The sequence below is a fragment of the Hyaena hyaena genome, unplaced genomic scaffold, assembly GCF_003009895.1.
Source record: "Hyaena hyaena isolate Hyena2069 unplaced genomic scaffold, ASM300989v1 scaffold_189, whole genome shotgun sequence".
NCBI lineage: Eukaryota > Metazoa > Chordata > Mammalia > Carnivora > Hyaenidae > Hyaena > Hyaena hyaena.
In genome coordinates this window covers 801,975-820,470 of record NW_024080821.1, presented here as the reverse complement: position 1 = coordinate 820,470, position 18,496 = coordinate 801,975, and the positions used below count along the sequence as shown (strand labels likewise).

Genomic DNA, 18,496 nt, shown 5'->3' with positions numbered 1-18,496 from the left:
ATGAATGAATGCTGTTTTAAGTTTTCCTTCCTCTCAGGGCACCTGGATGGCTCAGTCAGTTGAGTGTCCGACTTGGGCTCAGGTCATGATCTCACAGTTCATGGGTTTGAGCCCTTGTATTGGGCTCTGTGCTGACAGCTAACTCAGAGCCTGGAGCCTGCTTCCAATTCTGTGTCTCCCTCTCTCTCTGACCCTCCCCTGCTCTTGTTCTCTCTCTCTCTCTCAGAAATAAATTAAAAAAATTTTTTTTTAAAGTTTTCCTTCCTCTATTACTAGCCAAGCTGAGCATTTCTTTTTCACATGTATGTTGGCCATTTGTATTTCCTTTTCTGTAAATTACCTGCTATTCACTTTTGCCCATTTTTCCTGGGAGGTGTCACTCCCTTATTAATATCCAGGAGTTCTTAATTTGGTTATTTTTCTTTTAGGTCATAATCCAAAATCAGGAACAAAAAATAAAAATCTGTCGCCACACACTGATTCTTCATAGTTTTCTCTGTTCAACTAAAAGGGGAAGAATACTGCAGAAAATATGAAGATGGAGAAAAAATGGACTTGCTGTTGGAGGCCCTGGGTTTGATTTTGTTGCTTGGACAGCTGTGTGATCTTAGGTAAGGTATCTTTTTTCTGGATCTGATTCTCATCCATACAATGAGATATTTGTACTTAGTAGCCTCTAAGCGCCCTTTCTGTTCTGATAGCCAATTGTTCTGAAATTAGGAAATAATTCATCATTTCTCTCTGGTTAACTGGATCTTGCTCTACAAAGGGTCAGTGAGCTGCCCACCCACATCCCTCCCAGACCTGTATCTATCTAACAAGCTGAAATGCCACTTAGTCACTACTCAGGGACTCTGTCTTTCCCTGAGGGTATATGACCATCTCTCTTTAACTTATGATAACAACAATAACTATTGTCATTACTATTATTTTGGCAAACATTTACAGAGCCAACAAAGAAAACATTTATTTTCTAGGCACCGTGCCTAAGAGTAGGTACGCACTGTCTCATTACCCTCATAGAGGAGGGTAACATTAGGGTTCCCGTTTGACCAATGAGAATGTTGAGACACATGGAGGCTGTGTAATTTGTCTTAGGTCCCACAGTACACATTTGCACAAACACTTAAAGCTTGTGCAACCTAGCCTACCAGCTCGATTTCTACATAGTATATGCCAAGCTAACGAGAGCCCTTTCCATATCTCGATCTTGTTACCCTTTGGCATAATTTGCACTACCTTGTTTAAAGAAATCAACTTGGGGCTCCTTCTCACTGCACATGGAGACCTGAGCTTAAATGTCCTCAATTTCTTGTGTTTTGAGGGCTTAACACAAGTTCTCACTTGTACACATGACTTACCCCAAAGACTCATCATGCAAGATGCCTAAAGAAAAGGTTAAGGTCACCCTACTGCAGGAAAATGCAAATGAAATCAACCATGGCACATAACTTTCTATTCACAGAGTTGGCAAAAATGAAATGATGGATAATATCCAGTGATGGTGAAGGTATGATGGAAAGGGCACCATCACACACACCCTCACTTGGGGTGATCTAGCACAGTACTTTCCGAGGACTATGTCTGAGTGGCTCGAACAGTGTTAAAGTTTCAACTGCACATACAGCTTAGCTCAACTGATTTCTCTTTTGGGAAATCACCTACAGAAATACCATAGAAGTGCACATATATAGGGGCGCCTGGGTGGCTTAGTCGGTTAAGCGTCCGACTTTCGCTTAGGTCATGATCTCGCGGTTCGTGGGTTCGAGCCCCGCGTCGGGCTCTGTGCTGACTGCCAGCTCAGAGCCTGGAGCCTGTTTCAGAGTCTGTGGCTCCCTCTCTCTCTCTGACCCTCCCCTGCTCACGGTCTCTCTCTCTCTCTCTCTCCTAGAAATGGATAAAAACATTAAAAAAAAAAAAAAAAAGAAGTGCACATATATAATATTATATAAACATATATATAACATATATATTATACATACACATTTGCACGTATGTGTGTATACATCTGGCACATGTCTGTCACAGTGCAGAAATGGGCACAATCTAAACTCAGGCAATAAGAGAAAAATGAAATACAGTATGGCAATTATCAAATGAAACAATGCAATAGCTTAAAAGAATTAGATCTATCTATACATACCAGCACAGAAAGAGTGACCCAACATATTGTTAAGTAAAAAAAGCTTAGCTGCAGACTAAAATATTTAATGTGATTCTATGTAAAAGTGAAATAATACAACCCCATCATGTGCATTTATTTTTACGTATAATCTGTATCCTGTGTATATATTCCTGTACATTTTAGAAAAAAGTTATCTGCAGGATATACACCATTAATGATGGTTGTTTCCGGAAAGGGAAGGGAATGTATTTGGCTTGGGGGTATAAGTTAAAAAGAGAATTTCACTTCTGTGAACATTTGTTCTGCTTGGCTATTTTACAATCATGTATTACTTTAGTAATTAAAAAAAAATTAAAATGGGAGAAAAAAGAAAGGACCAGAGGCTGTAGAAAATTGATTTTTGTGGAAACCAGACTAGCTCCTCATATTAGTGACTCATATAAACAGTAAATCAGATTACAGTAGCAACCACAGCTAAACTTCTGTCTTTGCCATTCTGGAGGGAGGCCACCTTTCAGGAAGTTAGCTCCCCCAGGAATGAGCTTGCAATGTTCTTTAGCCCATGAACAAGCTCTAGAATTATACAATGCATAACTCTTCCTCGCTTAGCAAAAATTACTCCTTGCTACTAGCCTGCATTGTAATAGTGATTTCTCTAAATGTCTGTATAATTTATATAACACTGTAACCATTTTTGTCAACAAAACCCTGCATGAACAAATTTAACCTATGCGGTAAAGACAATTTCATCTGTGGTTTGCTGCCCAAGGGTTCTGCCATGCATTTAAGTCAGAATATACAGCTCACAACACCATACCCTTGATTCAGACCATAGACTCCCCTCCAATCACCATGTTTATCCTTAGGTCAGTGGGCTGTGCTGTGGAGTAGCAGTCATTCTGCTTATAATGATTTCAAGTGCTCTTCAGATTTAATGGAATAAACTAGATGAATTATGCCACCAGTGTTTTGCCATCTTTTAAGCCTCATGGGCCTGCTATCACTGCACCCCCATTAGAGCCAAGAGGTGTTTCTGTGTTTGTTAGAGGTGGCTGATTCCTCATTTTCCTCCTCACCTATTTTTGTTTGCTTATCTGTTTTATTTTTCTTCCTGTACATAATTGTATCGAGGGATTTGTTCCTAATCATCCAGGTTTTCAACAACAGATCTTTTTTGCTAATGATGAGGAATTTGGATTTAAATACTTACTTGCATTACTTTTGGGTATGTCATGCCTGGCCTCAGCAAAAAGTAACATGATTGTATTTCAAAGAGAGGAGACTCGCAGGTGCACAGAGAGGCTGTGAGCTATGAGTGAGTGGCGACTGCATGGGTCTGATGAACACATGCCTGGCAGAGACTTAGGGGATCAGCCTACCAGATTCTTTGTAGACCAGACTCCAGCTAACCAGAAAAAAAACCAATGGGGGGTGAAGACCATGGGGGTGGGAATGGGCAACCAGCCATGAGCACAGAGATTTGGATTCCCTCCAAGTCAAAGGAAGGAAGAAAATGGATCCCCATTCAAGTTCAAAAGGCCAGAGTTCAGGCTGCCAAGGGGTTGGGGGAGAGGGCCCAGAAGAATGAAACCAAGAGCTAACCCAAATCCTGAGGAGGAAGGCCAGACTTACCACTAGCAGCTCAGGGGTGGCCTGCTGGCGAGCCAAGGCCTCCAGGCTGTTCCCCGAGGCTCCAGATTGAGGCTGCCCAGCTCTGTTTAGACTCTTCACCATGGTTCCCAACCAGGAACTGGGAGCTCTGTGCTTCCTCTGCAAACACGACTGCTGCTGTGGCAGGCCAGCGTGAGGCACTCAGTCACTGTGTGCAGGTGGCATACCTTCTGCTAGGAGTTTCCTGATAGGAGGTGAGGAATCTCAACATTTTAGGCTAAGATTTCTTTCCCTTTTCTCTTCCTGGGGAATGTGTTGGGCCAGCACTTTGTTGCCTACATCATGGTTTGAAGGAAAGAGTTCAAAGCAAGTATCAGCAGACCCTGATTTTAGTCTTGGCCTTTATTCACTCATTCATTCATTCATTCATTCACTCACTCAATCATTCACTCACTCACTCACACATTCATTCAACATATATTTATTAAATGGCTGTGATTCATCAGATCCCAGGCCCTGGGGTTGTAAGGTGGGCAAAGAGAAAGTTGCAACTGAATTTTCAACCCAGTAGTGAAGACAGACATTAATCAACCAGGTCCAGAAATAAATATATAACCACAAATTGCGACGTGTGATGACAGAAAGACCACAGGACAATGAGCATTTATTAGGAAGGGAGCAGAGGAGGGGATACCAGAAGCCAGGAAGGTTTCCTTGGAAAGTGAAGACATTAGTAAGAATTAACTAAATGGATGGGAAGGGAACATTTTATACAGAAGGAATAGCATGTACAAAGATCGTGGGGTAGGAAAGATAGTATGGGATGTTTAGGGAAGAACGCCCAAGAGATTAGAACATGAGGGTAAGAGGCAGACTAGATTAATTCAAGCTTGGAGTGACAGGCAGGGGCCAGTCTGACTTTTTTATCTACCCCCTCCTTTTTTTTTTTAAGTAAAAGGTAACTTCAATTGGCCAACAATATTGCTAATAAAAGAATTCCTTGCAAAAAAGCACCACAAACTAACCAACGTCTACCAGCCTTTAGATAAAGGAAAGTTCAAATATGTGGGGTGGAAATTCTATATTTCAAAAAAGGAGTTGTTGGTAGAGCCATTCAGCCCACAGCTCTCCATTCTCCCCAGGGTATCCAGCTTCGTACTTGTCTTCCAATATTTACAGCACTTATCAGCCAGGCACTGTGTTAAGTGCTTTGGATGCATTATTTCATTTAATCCTCTCAACAACCCTACAGGGTTGTTTATTAGGCCTGTTCACAGATATTCCAGGTCTTTCCCTTGGTAGGGACAGCACTGAATGATAGTATTCTACTTCCTTCCTCTTTGAAGTTAGGTATGGCTATGTGACTAGCCTTAATCAATCAAACATAAGGGAAAGTGAATATATTATTTTCATATAAAATTATTTGTTTTTTTCTGGTTATGAAAATGTGTGTCTAAGATCAGTGAATTTCAACTGGGAGTAATTTTGTTCATTAGGTGACATCTGGAAATGTCTGCAGATAGTTTTGGTTGTTACAGTGGGGGTGTTTTGTTTTTGGTGGTTTTGGTTTGTCGTTTTTTGTTTGTTTGTTTTGCTTTGTTTTGTTTTTGTTTTTATTTTAGAGAGAGGGCTGTTTCTTGTCTTAGGGGGAAGAGCTGAGGGAGGGTGTTGCAGAGCTACGTCTCTCATGCCCCATGGACACACACACACTATCCTCTTGGGCCATGGCTCTGGGAACTATGACAGAGGGGAGAAGAGGTTGACACTGTCTTAGGGCTTCTCAAGGAGGGGTACAGAAGTGGTAACATGCTTCTCAGACATGTCAGTGGCTATAAACATAGGGCTGAGGGCACCTACTTAATTAAAGACCAGGGATGCTACTAAATATCCTACAATAGTCAGGATGGCTCTTACACAATTATCCATCCCCAAATGTCAACAGTGCTGAAGTGGAGAAATCTTGGTCTCGACAGAGCTTGTGTCTCTGAGTGACCACAATGAACAAACCCCCCCTCTACTGGTCGACATTGAACATGAGTTTGAGTGAAAAACAAACCTTTGTTGTATCATCGAGCCAATGATCAATGCAAGATGGTTAATACTCCAGCATAAGCTCCTAACTCCAGCATCCTGCCTCATACAGTAGTAGATACAATGATTACTCCCATTTTATAAATCAGGAATCTGAACCCAGAGATGCCCAGAGGCTGCCTGATGCCACACAGCTATACAAAGCTGGGGATCCTACCTCAATCACTTAGACTCCAAAACACATATATTAATCACTCTACTAATGATTAACTCAATGTTAGTCATTAAGGATCCTGTTTGCAGACCCCCCCGGGAAAATGGAACCTCAATCAAGAGCCACTGACCCCCTCCTAAGGGAAGAAGGTGGCCTACAAAATGGCCCTATTCATCTGATAGCTATTTGTTGAGGTAACTCAGACAGATGTTGAAAAACAGGTTTAACTTAGAGAGGAAGATAACATCTCAAATTTTAATATTTTGTTTTTGTTCTCCATACTTCCTTGTACATACATGAACTTTTTTTCCTAGTCAGTTTTGGTGCCCTGGAGATTCTCATTACTTCTAGAAAAATTAGGATTGTGAGGCCACCGTCCATTTGCCAGGACTCTAGAGTTTGGGTTCAAATGTCAGTTCTGCCACGTACTAGGCTGGATATGAAGTTACTTACCCTCTCCATGACTCAGTTTCCTCACTTGTAAACTTAGATGGAGCGGTAATAGTACTGCTCCCACAGGGTTCTCAGGGAATCTAACCATCTAATACTTGCAGTGGTTGGCACATAGTAAGCATAACATAGGCATTTATTAAACACGGAGTTTTGGGCAAAGAAATGGAAGGGTTTTGAAAAGAAGAGTTAAAGGAAGAGAAGTCCTAGATGCCATTTAGGACAAGTCAGGGTTCTACGCATATAATCAAAGTGCTGTGGGAACACAGCTGCAATCTATTGGTGGGTGGGTGGGAAAGTCAGAGAATGTCACGCAAAGAAGCTACTGCTTGGGCTAGGTGTTGGGGAAAGAGTAGGAGTCACCATTACATATATATATATATATATATATATATATATATGTCCAGGTGGACACAGCGCAAAGGGCACATTTGGGCAATGCAGGTGACCAGCTCAGAGGTGTGGTAAGACACAACACTAGTAAGCTGTCCGCAGATCTGATAATAAAGAATTTTGACTGTAGCTTAGAAGTTGCCCGATAAAAATGGAAAACACAGAGCCTGGCACTGGAGCTGGCAATGAATAATCACTCTGAGTTCACACAGAAACCACCTTTACATGACCTGTCCTTGCAAGATTCATTGTGTGGTTCTTTTAAAAAAAAATCTGATGGTTAGCTATTTACCTTTTTTTGGGAATATGGACAGAGAAATTTTGATGAGATCTGAAACCACCAAGCTACAGTGAGGAAGGGTGAAAATCCCCAGTCTCCATTTATTTCCTAAATCCTTGGGCATCATGAGTCTTCATTAGGACTGCACGCAACCCAGGGCTGGTCCTACATGCCCAGCCTCCCTGCTCCATGCCACCAGCATGGCCAGTGCCCAGGCCCCAGAGTCTCTCGCAGCTAAGGTGCCCTCTGCCAAGGCTTCTGGGGTGGGAGGAAACCAACACCTTCCAAATTTGATCCAGAAATGAGGCACTTGATCCCTGATATCGAAGAAAAGGAGAACTTTGCCCGTGGATTTTATTTTGGGTATTTTCTTTGGAGCAGGGCCTGGGGCACATGCAAAATCAAAGTTTCCTGTGACGTTCTCGGGACAGCCCAAGAGTGAAGTGGTATTTCCCCTGTGGTATTTCCTCTCTCAGCCTCATCCCTCCCAGTGGACTCCTGGGAAAACACCTACTGCTTCAGTGACCCAACCAGGCCTCCAATGGTTACCAACATTTGTGTTTCACTATATACATTCTCAAGTGTTCTCCCTCAAATTTTCTATTTGCTCTTCTCCAAAATCCAGACAGAGGAGTTGGTAGGACTGGATGGCCTTCAAATAAGATTTTTGAGGAAAAACAAAAATTATTAATCCTAAATGAGAAATGAGGAAACTGAGGAACAAAAAAAAAAAAAGTGCTTGCTCAACCCCCATGATTAAATTATACTAGTTTTAGAATCAGAAATTGAGATTAAAGATTCAAACCAGCTACCCAAGCTGCTAAAAAGAAAATGAACCCACAGATTCGTTTGGTGTTATCCTTTATCTAGCAGTTAAATCAGTCCATGAGACTCCACATCATAGGTCATAAGGAAAATGCAAATTAAAACAACAGTGCAGTAACACTACACACCTCTTAGAGGAGCCAAAACCCAGAACATCAACACCACCAAATGCTTGTGAAAATGTGGAGGGAATAAATGCCAAATGGGGCCCCCTGGGTGGCGCAGTCGGTAAAGTGTCTGACTCTTGGTTTCCTCTCAAGTCATGCTCTCATGGTTCATGGGTTCAAGCCCCACATTGCGCTCCATGCTGGCAGTGTGGAGCCTGCTTGGGATTCTCCCTCTCTGTCTATACTTCCCACCCCCAAAATAAATAAATAAAGTTAAAAAAATAAATGCAAACTGGTACAGCCATGTAGGAAGAGAGTTTGACAGTTTCTTGCCTTATGATTCATCAGTCATGCTCCTGGGTATTTTCCCAAAAGGGTTGAAAACTTACATCCACACAAAACCTGCACATGATGTTTATAGCAGCTTTCTTTAAATTGTCAAAACTTAGAAGCAACCAAGATGTCCTTCAGTAAGTGAATGAATAAACTGTGGTCCAGCCAGACAATGAAATATTATTCATTGCTAAAAAGAAAGGCACTATCAAGCCATGAAAAGACATGGAGGAATATTTATAGCATATTACTAAATAAAAGAAGCCAATATGAAAGGTGAAATACTATATGATTTCAGTAATATGACATTTTTAAAAAGGCAATACAAGGGGCGCCTGGGTGGCTTAGTCGGTTAAGCATCCGACTTTCGCTTAGGTCATGATCTCGCGGTTCGTGGGTTCGAGCCCCGCGTCGGGCTCTGTGCTGACTGCCAGCTCAGAGCCTGGAGCCTGTTTCAGAGTCTGTATCTCCCTCTCTCTCTGACCCTCCCCTGCTCACGCTGTCTCTCTCTCTCCTAGAAATAAATAAAACATTAAAAAAAAAAAATTTAAAAAAAAAATAAAAAAATAAAAAAAAATAAAAAGGCAATACAATTGAGGCAGTAAAAAGATCAGTGGCTGCTAGGAGTTAAGGGAGCGGGGAAGACTAGGTGGGCATAAAGGACTTTTTAGGGCAGTGAAACTATTCTGTATATTATAATGGTGGATACGTGTCATTATACATTTGTCAAAAACCCAGAGAATGTACACCACCAAGAGTGGACCATAACGTAAACTATGGCCTCTGGGTGATTATGATGCGTCAGTGTGGGGTCATCAGTTGTAACAAATGTACAACTCTGGTGCAGGATGTTGATAATGGGGAAGGCTGTGCATGTGTGAGGACCATGGGGATGTGGGAAATCTCTGTATCTTCCTCCCAATATTGCTGTGAACCTAAAATAGCTCTAAAAATAAAGTCAGTTTTTAAACAAGGAAATAGAATGGAAAAGAAACTTTCACAGTGCTTTGCACTTCATAAAGGGAAATACATTTTCAAGAAATGTTTCCTGTGCGTGTGTGTATAAAATCCATATCTTACTATGGGTTGTAGTAAATTTTAAACAGCATCAGGTTATATGATTTTTAAATGCTGGTTCAACTCTAGCTCTTTTATTCTGTTAATGAGCCAGGAGAAAGAAAAAGGGGCATCCTCACAACCAGTAGGGCTCCTATCTGAGGATCTCAAGGGCCTGTTCTGTGCATAGCTCTATTTTATATTGAAGCCATGTCAAAGATATTTACAATTGCAGAGCACGCCATGAACAGCTGGCCTATTTCCTCTGCCAAGAATATCCCTCCTTTCCACCCCAATCTCCCTGTCTCCTTTGTGTACCTGATAAATTCCCACATATCCTTGAAGACCCAGTTCAAATATTACTTTCTCGCTGCAAATTTCCCTGGGGACCCAAGCAGAATGAGCGAGCTGCTGTTTCCTGGGTATGGCCTACAAGTTTGTGCACACTCCTCCACTAGCTCTTCTTGCTTTATTTTAGGCAGCCCGTTTACATGTCTGCCTCTCTCTCTAGACATGAACTCTATGGGAGAAGGACCTATTTCATTTCCGTATGCTCAGCTTGGGACACCAGGTTTGGAACATAGCAGATACTTGATTATACTGGTTGAGTTAAACTAAATTCTCTTTTCAGCACATCCTACATCCGCTGGGCAATTCAGGAAATCACTTTCATCTTATGGAATAGCCAACCCCTGCAATAGGACTGGGCAGAGCCCTGCTGCCCATCGCTCAGTGAACCCCTTGGCTGACACTACTGAGGGCAAGCCACCGAAGGAACTCCCTCCACCTTGCTGTGCGTGCTCTCTGGTCTTCTGCCAGCAGATTCTCCAGGGAGGCTGGCTCTACTTTTTGGCTTCAGCCCTTTCCAGACTTGATAACTAGAAACTGCCACTGACTACTAGGTCCTGTGCCTTCCATCCTGCTCTGCTTTGCTCCTCCCCAGTCAGCCAGGGATGTAACCTGCACAACTTAAAGGCAGACAATTCCACTCAAGAATATGCAGCATGGTGAGGGACCAGATTCTTTTCTTTTTAAAAAATTTTTTTAATGTTTTATTTATTTCTGAGAGAGAGAAAGATACAGAGTAAGCAGGGGAGGGTCAGAGAGAGAGGGAGATACAGATTCTGAAACAGGGTCCAGGCTCTGAGCTAGCTGTCAGCACAGAGCCCGATGTGGGGCTCGAACTCACGAACTGTGAGATCATGACCTGAGCTGAAGTCGGACACTTAACCGACTGAGCCACACAGGCGCCCCCAGATTCTTTTCTATGCCACTCATTACCTGAATTTCCTCACTGTCTCCTTCAGTGTTGATTGACTTTACCAAGGCTACTGAAGTTGGCATTTTTGCTCATTTTACAGGTGTCCAGATGCATACAGTCCCCAGGATCACCAATGTAGCAGCCCATGTTAAAGGGGCTACACTGTTAATTATCAAATAGCAGATGCTCATTTACATATTTTGTTGTGCACAATTTATGTAATATTTAATTCTCAAACATAACACTTTCCCCAGAGCTTTGATTTTCCTCCAATTAAACCCAATTTTCTCCTTAGGGTTTCCATGCTCAGGTTATAATATTATAGCAGTACTATCATTAAATCAGTGATTCCAAGATTCCACCTGCACACCCAAATCATGAGGCTATTTGAAAAGATCGATTCCTGGAAGATCATTTCCCAGGTGCCTAAGGATAGCTCGGATGGGCTCAGATCCTTATTTTTCAGAAGCTCCCTGGGGGATTCTAATGTATGTCTGTGTTTGAGAGTCGCCACTTTATATTAATCCATCAGGAAAGAAGATGTTTCATATTCATGAACTCCCCAGATGAACAGAATTTACAAATCCCAAAATCTAAACAATTTACCCTCCCTTTCCACGTTGTTCTAAAATTTTTTAAATATAAGCAGAAGGTAGTGAAGTATAAGCAGAAATATAATTAGCCATTATATTTATGACAATGGTTTCTTGGATATTAAGTCCTACACTGTAATCTAGTGATGTGCTCATGTAAATTCATGTTTGCCCCTTTACTAAGTGGCTCCAGATATCTGGATTCTCACACCTTTTCAGTATTTTTCTTCTCTGTTTATGTTCCAGCATGCTGATGTTAAAAGAAGTAGGATCTCCAGGTTTGGTGGGGTGGAGGGTGTGTTAATCTGTACAGACTGTCTTCAATGAGTTCTTTTTTTATACATCACTATGACACAACTTCCACTGGAATATATAGTTTGATGCATTTTTCAGGTGCTGGTGGTAGATACCCTGGGGTACTCCTTAGTGATGAATGCAACTTGTGTCCCAAAGGACAATAACTGGCCTACATGGGAATATAAATGGCTGACACTGTAATAGGATCCCTCAAAACTATATTCTAATCAACATAAGTAATTGCTACATGTCTGTGATGCTTCTCGAACTTGAGTATGAAAGAGCAACCAGTTTGCTTTTTTAAAATGCAGGTTTTAGGGGTGCCTGGGTGGCTCAGTCAGTTAAGCATCCCACCACTTTCGCTCAGGTCATGATCTTGAGGCCATGAATTCGAGCTCTGAGTCGGGCTCTATGATGGTAGTGTGGAGCCTGCTTGGATTCATTCTCTCTCTCCTTCTCTCTTTCTCTCTCTCTCCCTCTCCCCTGTTGTGCTCCCTCTCAAAATAAATAAATAAACTTTAAAATTTTAAAATAAAATGCAGATATTAATAAAATAAAATGCAGATTTTATAGCCCCACCCCCAGAGATTCTGACGCATTAGATCATAAGGTAAAGGCCCAGAATCTGTATTATTTTAAGTTTTTTAAAATTAAAAAAATTTTAATGTTTATTTGTTTTGAGGAAGTAAAAGACAAAGTGAGAGAAGGGGAGGGGCGGAGAGAGAGGGAGACACAGAATCCGAAGGGGAGAATCCAAATCTCTTAGAATGGGGAGATCCTTCATGATCTGGCCTTGTGCTGCCTCTTAAACAGTACCCCTATCTCTTCTCATCCTACCACACTCTAGCCATGCAGAGCTATTTGCACAAATGGAGCAAAGACTTATCTCAATCTCATTGACCCTCTACCAGAAATCTCCTTCTTCTTTTATTCCGACTAGTGAATTTCTACTCATCCCTTAAGCCTGAATTCCAATGACCCCTCCTGTGTACTTATTACATTTCTTGTAGTGATTTGTCTAAATTTCTGCCTTCTTCAGGTGACAAAAAGCCTTCTGGCAAATGGAGACTGGGTTAAATCAAACTTTGCATCCCCAGAGTATAACACCAGGTAGCACAACACCAGAAGGCAGTTAATCCACACTTGTTCAACACCATCAGAAGCATTATGGAAGAACTATGAGCCAGATTGTTGGGTCAAGAAGAAGGGAAAGATAAGAGGCTTGGAATTCCAAATATTACCAACACCTCCAAATTGAAAATCACTATTCACTTAAGATTTTAAAACGTGCCAAATGAAGCACTGGTGAAGGAATAGAGCCAGAAAATTAAGCACTTGAGTAACTAGCGATTTGATCCATCACTCCCCTTTCCATATTCTTTAAGTGAACAGTTCAGTCATGTCCTGTTTGACGAACAAGCCTCAGCATTTAAATAGAAACTGCTTAATTCACTGCTCATAAATGCTCCTGGGGTAGAAAACTGGTACACAGAAAAATAGCATGCCACTTTTGAGCTGGGACAAGGTAAGACTATCCATCCATTACTGTTCCTTTTCCAAACCTGCTGGGCAAATTGCAAAATGGCAAAGAACATCTTGGCAGGTGTGGACAGACTGGAAAGCAGCAGTTCCCCTTCCTCTTCACCTCTGGGGCATGTGAGCTTGGTGCTGCTTAATATAGATGTAACTGGAAAGACACTTTGTCCTTCTCTTTCCCCCACTCATCACTCAACACACACACACACACACACACACACACACACACACACACACACACACACACCTCTGACCTCTAGAGATTTGCTCTCAACAGCAACAGAATATATTTATTATTGCTACTTCTCTAGAAGATTATAGAGATAGGGATAGGGTTGGGGCTTTTCTATGAGATGTTAGAATATAAATTCTAACTTCTGCTGGTTATTTATGCAATGAAAGTTGAAGCCTTTCATTCATTTATCCAGTAAATATTTAGAGAGTTTTCACTTTGAGCCAGGTACTTTTCTAGGCTCTGGAGATGCATTAAGTAATAAAATCAATTCTCTGCCCTTATCTTATGGCATTTACATTATAGACTAGTAGACATACAATAAATAAATAAACTAGAAATTATATGATAATGTCAGAACCTGATAAGTACTACAAACAATGAAGCTGGCTGGTGTCAGAGGGATAAAGTATGGTGTCATTGTATGTGTGCATGTGAGCACATGGGTGGAGGGACTGTTTTCTATGGGGTGAATGTAGGACATCTCTCTGAGTATATGAAATTTGATCAGGGACTGTATTAGTTTCCTGTCACTGCTGAAGCAAATGACCACGAAGTGGGTGGCTTAATACAACAGAGATTTATTCTCTCACAGTTCTGGAAGCTAGAAATCAAAAATCTAGGTTTTGGAGGGCCATCGTGCCTCTCAAGGCTCCAGGAAACTTGTACTTTTCTGGCTTCTGGTGGCTGTCACTATTCTTTGACTTGTGACTATATGACTCCAACCTCTGCCTCTACAGTCATATTACCTCCTGTTCTATGTGTCTAATTTCCCACTGCCTGTCTCTCATGACATACTCGTGATGCATTTAGGGTCTGCCCAGATAATCCAGGATAACACTTCTTTTCAAGATCCTTAACAAAAACATCTTTTTCCTCCAAAACAGGAACATTTGAACATTCTGGGGATTAGGCCATGGGTATCTCTGGGGTGGGGGGGCATTATTTATCCCACTATACAGATGGAAATAATATAAGGAATAAATAGGAAATCTAGAGGAACAGTGTTTCAAGCAGAGAGAACAGCAAGCATGAGGGCTCTGAGCCTAGAGCATGTCTCTCCTGCTAAAGGAAGGACAAGCAAGCCAGTGTGGCTGGGTTGGAGATAGTAAGGTTAAGAAGGTACTAGAGGAAGGCGAGGAATATGTAGTGTGATCATGTGGGGCTGGAAAGGACTCCTGCCTTTCTGCTGAGATGAGAAGTCACCAGAAGATTTTGAGCACAAGAATACTATGATCTGGCTTGGGTGTGGGCATGGGCATAAGCTCCAACTTAACAGACCATCAGTGGACTTTTAGAGATGCATAGATATGCCTAGAATGAGCCTTTGGAAGCTATGAGGTGTGACAAACTGAAATTCTCTAGTAAGAAAGAAGCAGGCATTTGGGGGGTTCCATGCTGGTCACAAGGGAGGGTGAGTGGGGAGGGGGAAGACAGAAGACAGTAGTACGGTAAGAAGAAGACAAGCTGGGATGTAGGCAGGGTAGGGATTGGGGGATGTAACCAGCAAGAAAGTCTTCATGGTAGGCAAAAACCTATGGAATTTCATGGCAGGGAGATCTCATTTCAATTTTAAGGTTTTTATAATGCCCCCTTTCCATTACCCCAAACCTTTAGTAAAGATCTGCTACCAAACATACCAACCCTGGGTTAGGTTCCATTGGATTAAAATAGTTCTAACTATACTTTGGGATTATTGTTTAGAAACTGAACCAAAGCCAGGTCAATTTGAATTCAAAGTTGAGTTCCAGGACCATTTGGGGTGGGTACAGGAGGGCAGAAGATACCAAGAAATGAGTTATACATAAGAGAATGGTAACCAGCCATGTGGGGCATGGGACAATACAGTCCTAGTCATAGGGCAGAACCTCACATCCCTCTCTCATTGGAGGACCACATCCTACTTTCCAGCTGGCATGGGAAGAGCTGTGCCTGGTAGAAAAGTAGCTCGCAGTAGTTGTGAAGAAGGGACACATGTAAACCCATCTTTTGGGGAGCACTTAGTATGGAGTCAGATCCTTTCCATAAATTTTATTTAATTCAGGGCTAACGTAGAAGCCTACTGATATTATGGCCACTTTACAGTCAAGGAAACTGAGGCCTGGGGAAATAATGTAAGCTCTCCAAGATCACATAGCTAATAAACAGCATAGTTGGGATTTGCACTGGACGTTTCTGATTCCAAAAAGCCCACATTCTTTCATTTATATCAGGCTGCACTCCGGAAGTCTCGTTAAGAAATTCTGGTTCAAGAATGTTTCACTTCTCTGGGCATGTAGTGACTTATGCCAGACATTGCACAAAGCCAGCATTTTGGACTCCCACCTCCAACATAGAGTCTCCTGTGGCTCATAAACCATCTCAGACACCTGCCCATACTGGTGGCCTTCCCTGGCTCTCATAATGGACTCAGCATCTTTTGCATTCAGGACACAGGTCCCTCCCTCAGATGCAAAGCTTGCCTGGCTTCCTTCTCTCTGGTCTTCCTAGCTCTCTAGGATACCTGCCAAAAGGAAGGAATTCAACAAGCTGATCTCTAGACTTGTCCTGACATTTAATAAAGGAGATTGGAAAGAGTGACACTTCTCTTAAAAGGCCTATTTCTGCAAAGCAACATTCCTTATCAATATCCAGATTGAGTGAGGATGGTCCCTCTATTTATCACTTGTATTGTCTCCCAAGCTTGGTTCATGGATCTCTCTAAAGGGGCCATTTCCATACGTGGGTGATATAGTGTACCATCACATGTAGATTTTAGGTGGTATATTTAGAGCTTGGAGCACCATTTTACTCTCACTTCTGTTGTGTAGAGTTGCCCAATATTCGGGTTTGAACTAGACAGTCTAATGGTGGTAGTAATGACAGCTTGCATTTTTTGGTGCTTATTCCATTCTGAAATTTAGTCCTCTCAAAAATCATATGAAGACATCTAAAAGGAGAGAAAACTGATTTGGCATTTAAATAAAGTGACTTCTGCTGCAATGTTATATACAGTATACTGTTACACTGCTAAAATCACAATTTTTCTATACAAAATTGTATAATAAAAACCATGGAGCTTATGTGAAAGTGTGGGTTGGGACATGCATTAGTTTCCTAGCGCTTCTGTAACAAAGTACCACAAACTGGGTCTTGCAGCTCTGGAGGTTAAGAGTCTGAAATCAAGGTGTTGACAGGGCTGGTTCCTTCTGAGGGCTGTGAAGTAGAACCTTCCATGCCTCTGTCCTAGATTCTTGTGGTTTGTTGATAATCTTTGGCATTTCTTGGCTTGTTGCTGCCTCACCTTGATCTCTGCCTCCACACCCACATGTGTCTTCACATAGTCTCTGTCTTCATGCCTGTCTCTGTGTCCAAACTTCCCCTTTTTATAAAGACACCAGTCATGTTAGATTAGGGCCCACCCTAAAGACTTCATTTTAAATTGATTACCTCTAAGAAGACCTTATATCCAAATAAGGCCACATTCTGGGGTATTACAGGTTAAGAGAAGGGCAATAATAGGGCATAACACTCAAAAAAAAATCAATAGGACATATTAAAATGAAGGTAGGAAGGTAATATAAACAGTAGCCCAGTTTTATGTACATCCCATGGTTAAGAAATACATAAATGCTACAATAAAGATGACACCTAGCCTTAGGAAAGACTTACTGTAAGTTTAAGTGGAAGTTAGTGTTGGAAGGGTTGTGGCTTATGAAGTGGTAGACGGAGGGTCACCTGAAATCAGAGAAAAAAATTGAGCACTTCTTGGATGCGCATGTGTTAAGTGGATTGCAGCCATTGTTTGAGAAGTGCACATCCTACATGGAAGTTTGCATTGCTGGGTGCAGTTTTTTGCATTCACTTAGTATTTCTTAAGGAAGAAATTGTGTGTGAGTAAATGTGAAATTTGTGTTATGATTGAATTGCTCCTTAATACAGCAATGTCCTTGGAACAACAAGCATGCTTAAAATAAGCATTCTAGCAGAAGGGGCTTTAACTTGCCCAAGGTCACAGCCACAGTTGAGGATCTGGGTTTTCAGCCCAAGTAATTGATGCCATAACCCAAGTTCTTAGCCACTAGCCTACCCAATTGTTTGACTTGGAAATGAATTATGGAAATTAAATGACTTGATATCATGCCCTTGTGATCATATCCCCAGCAGAAGGCACAGTCCCAGCCTCCCTCCACCTCAAGACTTCCTGCCCCGACCCCTAGGACAGTGCATAGGATGGAGCTCTCATTCTGTGATTATGTTACATTATGTGATAAAAGGGATTTTGCAATGTGATTAAGGTTACTAATTGGTTAATTTTGAGGTAATCAAAACAGATGTCATCCAGGTAGAGCTAATTTAATCATGCAAGTCCTTTAAAAACTTTAAAGATTCTCTTTGACTAGAGGCAGAGAGATTCAAAGCATGACAAGATTTGAAGTATCTTTGCTAGCTTTAAACATGAAGGGCAACACACAAGGACAGGGGCATCTAGGAGTTAAGAAGAAACCTCAGTTAACAGCCAGCAAAGAAACAGGAGCTTCAGATCTACAACCACATGGATCTGAAATCTACCAACAGCCTGAATGAGCTTGGCAGCAGATTCTTCCCTAGACCTTCCAGACAAGATGCCAGCTGGCCAATAAAGCTTGACATTGGCTTTGAGACCCTACACAGAGAACCCAGCCGAGCCTACCCAGCTTCTGACCAGTGAAACTGTGAGATGCTAAGTGGGCACTGCTTTAAGCTGCTGCATTCATGTTAATTTGTTATCAACCAACACGCTACCTTGTTCTCTGCCTATACTTTGATGCCAACAAGGAAAAGGAGAGGAAAGAAAGAAGCCCTTATTGGTTCCTCTGGGCAGGCAGAGGAACAGCACAGACCATTTCTAATTTATATCAACCCTTTCTCCCAGTCAGGTTGGGGCATTTGTACAGAAAGGCTGCATTATTTTTTTGTAAACAATATGCTTTTGTCATCTTTTCTTCTTTTGTGTATCTTGCTGCAAGCTTTAAAGGTAAGCACTATTTGGAAATGTCATCAAACAAAGTTGGTTGTCATCAATGATGTATTTTAATTTTAGTTCCAGAAATTATCTGAAGGGAGCAAGGAAACTACTCATCCATGTACTCACATGAAAGTTACAGATACACTGCAGGACAGTTCCCCCAAT

At 41.7% G+C, this 18,496-nt stretch overlaps 1 protein-coding gene and 1 long non-coding RNA gene across 5 annotated transcripts in view; both read right to left on the bottom strand.

The window, feature by feature from the left end:
* ANKFN1 (ankyrin repeat and fibronectin type III domain containing 1) overlaps window positions 1-18,496 on the bottom strand; it is a 470,333-nt gene that overhangs the window by 341,247 nt on the left and 110,590 nt on the right. The gene's annotated exons all lie outside the window — the stretch shown is intronic.
* On the bottom strand, window positions 1,989-7,771 carry LOC120237772. The gene is made up of 3 exons (XR_005530043.1): window positions 7,658-7,771; window positions 3,758-4,071; window positions 1,989-2,046 (listed from the first exon to the last, which is right to left on the bottom strand). It is a non-coding gene; the product is annotated as an uncharacterized LOC120237772 (long non-coding RNA).